The sequence below is a fragment of the Octodon degus genome, unplaced genomic scaffold (assembly GCF_000260255.1).
Source record: "Octodon degus isolate 3935 unplaced genomic scaffold, OctDeg1.0 scaffold00168, whole genome shotgun sequence".
NCBI classification, from domain to species: Eukaryota; Metazoa; Chordata; class Mammalia; order Rodentia; family Octodontidae; genus Octodon; species Octodon degus.
Window position 1 is genome coordinate 3,527,445 of NW_004524744.1, and position 3,795 is coordinate 3,531,239.

General features: G+C 39.2%; 1 pseudogene; it reads right to left on the reverse strand.

The window, feature by feature from the left end:
* Positions 1-1,443: 1,443 nt before the first annotated feature.
* LOC101584495 lies at positions 1,444-2,187 on the reverse strand (annotated as a pseudogene).
* Between the last annotated feature and the right edge of the window lie 1,608 nt (positions 2,188-3,795).

Sequence of the window (3,795 nt, forward strand, 5' to 3'; positions counted from 1 at the left end):
TCAAATTGATCATTTTTTATAGCTGAGTAAAACTCCATTGTTAAAAAGTACCATATCATCTTTATGCATTCCTCAGGTGATGGGCATCTAGATTGTTTCCAGGATTTGGCTATGCCAAATTGAGTTGTTATAACCATGGGTGCACATATATTGCTATGATATGTTTTCATTTCTTCTGGAAAAATACCCAGGAGGGGAATACACAGTTTTAATGGAACCTTGAATCTTAGTTTTTTGAGGAATCTTCACACTGACTTCCATAGTGGTTGTACTAGTCTTCACTTCTACCATCACTGGAGAAGAGTTCCTTTTTCCTCACAGCCCCTCCAGTGTTTGTTATTGGTTGACTTCTTGGTGATAGCCATTCTTTCCATTTGGTGATGGAATCTCAGTGTTGTTTTAATCTGTATTTCTCAAATGACAAATCATGTTGCACTCTTTTTTCTTATATTTATTTGCCATTTGTATTTTTTCTTCTGAAAAGTATATTCATCTCAGATGCCCATTTTTGGATTGGGTCTTTGAAATTTAGGGGCCTGTTTTTAAAAAGTTATTTATGTTCCCAGGAGAATGCTTTTGTCAGAAGGCCAGTTGGCTATACTTTTTTTTTTCTAAGATGGTGGGTTTTCTTTTTATTCTATGATTTCTTAAAAGTAAAACTTGCAGAAACTTTTCAAAAGGAAGAGATCCCAGTTGTTTTTGTTCAAGAACTGTCTACCTACCCCTATGTCTTTAAGATTTGCACCTACACTTTCGTGCAGGAGATTTAGTGTTTCTATTTTATATTTTTTTAAAATCACTTTTGCTGTATTTTAAAAAGAGACATTAATGGTCAGATATTTACATCTTGACCATGACCCCATTTCGTCAGCCCAGCCATTCAGTGTCCAGCAGCAGCAGCACCAGGGCAGCTTATTCACTGTTAATCATTCATGAGGTCACAGCTGTATAAAAATAGCAGTCCAGATAGCAAATAGGCTGAACTAAGTCAATAAGGGGCAAACATAAATAAATACCAGATTTCAATTAGGATTTTGCATGTATTTTACAACCTAAGAATTTTTCTACAGAGTAAACAAAATACAAATGGCAAGCGTGCAGAGTGTCGAGTTGATGCTCTCTCTTACTGGGGGCCTTGCTCTCCTCAGTAACCGTGCAGCATGGAGTTCTACACTTTATTGTTATTTTGGTGTTTTGAGACAGGGTCTTGCTATGGAGTTCATGCTGGCCTTGAACACACCATATAGCCCAGGCTGGCCTCAAACTCACAGTGATCTTTCTGCCTCAGCCTTCCCAATGCTGGGGTTACAGACATGCACCACAAAGCCCGACTTGGAGCTATATGTTGGAAAGACAGGTCCAGTGGTAGCTCCTCTCCCTTCCCTTCCTCTTCTGTAGCACTGACAGGACTGTAGCCACATGGGCTGTGGAGCACGTCTTGGTTCACTGCTCCTTTCCAGCCTGCACCTCTTCAATTGCCTGTGTGCTGGCTGTGTCCATAAATATACCGTCCTCTGGGCTCTGGCTGCTGCCCAGCAGCTTTGCCTGCCTCCTCCCCAGAGCCAGCTGTCTATTCCTCTCCACTCTCTGCTGCTGCTCCTCTGTGAGGCTCCTCCATGGCTCAGGAGTGAGCTGCTCACCCTCCTCTGAGTTTGTCAGGAGAGGATCAAATTCAGCAGCTGTTACATCAAGGCCATTCTTTTCCCCTACTTCATCACTATTGCTAACAAAATCTTCATGAAAAATAGGGAGATCAAGTTGGATTCATTTTAAACAAGTCTGAGCTTCCTTTTTATTTCCCAAGTACTCAACTCTGTCGATAAAATCCTAAAATTTCAGTTTAGTATGAATAGTCTATGTGCCCAGTGCTCCATGTATCTCATGAATGTCTTCAAGTCCTCAGCCTCATTACCTTTACCTTTGAATTTTGTCTTGTCAAACACATGCCTTAAGGCTGGAAGGCCCCTCTCTGAAATTTTAATCTCTGAGCATCCAGCCTGGGACTGTTTTAACTGTTCTCTTTGGAGGGACAGGAACAGGTTCTCTGTTCTGTGACTCTTCATTGTGTTCAGCTCCTTCACCATCTTGCTGTAGAGAAGCTGGAGGTGAAAATGGAGGAAAAGTTTTGTCTTCTATATGTTCATAATCTGGTAGGCCAGTCAAGCCATTCTCTTGTGGTTCTGGCATCTTTTCCTCTGGCACAGGCGAAGAAGACCACGGCTTGACCCCCCTAGTATTTCTATTTTAATATTTAAATCTCTGATTCATTTTGATTGTAGTTCCTGGTACCGCAAAAAAAAAAAAAAAAAAATCAAAATCATTTTAACTGTAGTTCAGTGCATGATGATAGACGTGTCTAAGTTTAGTCTTTGACATGTGGAAAGCCAGTTTTTCCAGCATCATTTATTAAAGAGGTTATGTTTCTTCCAGTGAACATTTTGGCTCCTTGGTCAAAGATAAGGTGGCTGAGCATGTTTATAGTTGTGTTTGCATCTTCTGATCTGTTCTGTTGATCCTCAGGTCTGTCTTAATGCCAGTACCATGCTGATTTTATCACAGTAGCTTTGTAGTATAATTTCAGGTCAGGGACTGTGAGGCCTTCTACCTTTCCTTTGTTGCTCTAGATTGCTTTTGATATTCTTGGTCTCTTCTGGTTCCAGATGATTTTAGAAATGTTTTCTTTAGCTCTGTGAGGTATACTACTGGTATAATCAGGATTGCATTGAGTCTGTATAACAATTTTGGGAATATGGCCATTTTCACAATGTTGGTTTTTCCTATCCAGGAGCAAGGAATATCTTTCCATGTTCTAAAATTCTCTTCAATCTCTTTTTCCAGAGTAATATAATTTTCACTGGATAAATCTTTTACCTCGTTTGTGAGATTGATTCCTAAGTAATTCATTTCTGACAAAGTCCAACACTCATTTGAGATAAAACCCAACAGAAAATTGCAACATCCATATCTCAACCTGATAAAAGCCACCATCTATGAGAAACCAACAGTCGACATCATACTCAATGGACAAATACTGAAAGCCTTCACTTTAAAATACAGAACAATACTAGGATACCCAATGTCACCACCCCTATTCAATGTAGTTCTGGAAACATTAGCCAGAGTAATTAGACAAGAGAGAGAAATAAATAATAAAACAATGACTGGAAATGAAAAGTGAAATTATCATTATTTGCAGATGACATGATACTCTACATAGAAAACCCCCAAAACTCCACCAAGAGACTTGTAGATTTAATAACCAAATTCAGTAGTGTGGCAGTCTACTCAATACTCAAAACTCAATACTCAAAAATCAATAGTATTACTATACACAAACAATGAACACATTGAGAGAAAAATTAGGGAAACCATACCTTTCACAACAACGTCCAATAATTTTACTTTTAATTATTTTTTTATTTTAAGGAAGGGTCTATAGGGTGTTCAGGGTCTCACTAGTAGATTGGACTCATAGTGATCCGCCTGTTTACAGCCTCGCAAGAGCTAGGATTACAGGTGCCCACCACACGCTCAGTCTTTAACTGTTGCTTTAAAAATATTGAACAAGGAGCTGGGGAGATGGCTCAGTGGAATAATTACTTGCCTGCAAGTGCAAGGGCCTGAGTTCAATCCCCGGTTCAGCAAAAACAAAAAAAACCCTCTATTTGGGAGCTGGGGAAATGGCTCAGTGGAATAAGCGCTTCCTCGTCAAACGCAAGAGCCTGAGTTCAATCCCTGGTTCCGCAAAAAAAAAAAAAAAAAAAAAAAAAAAAAAAAAAAAAAAAAAAGAGCAAA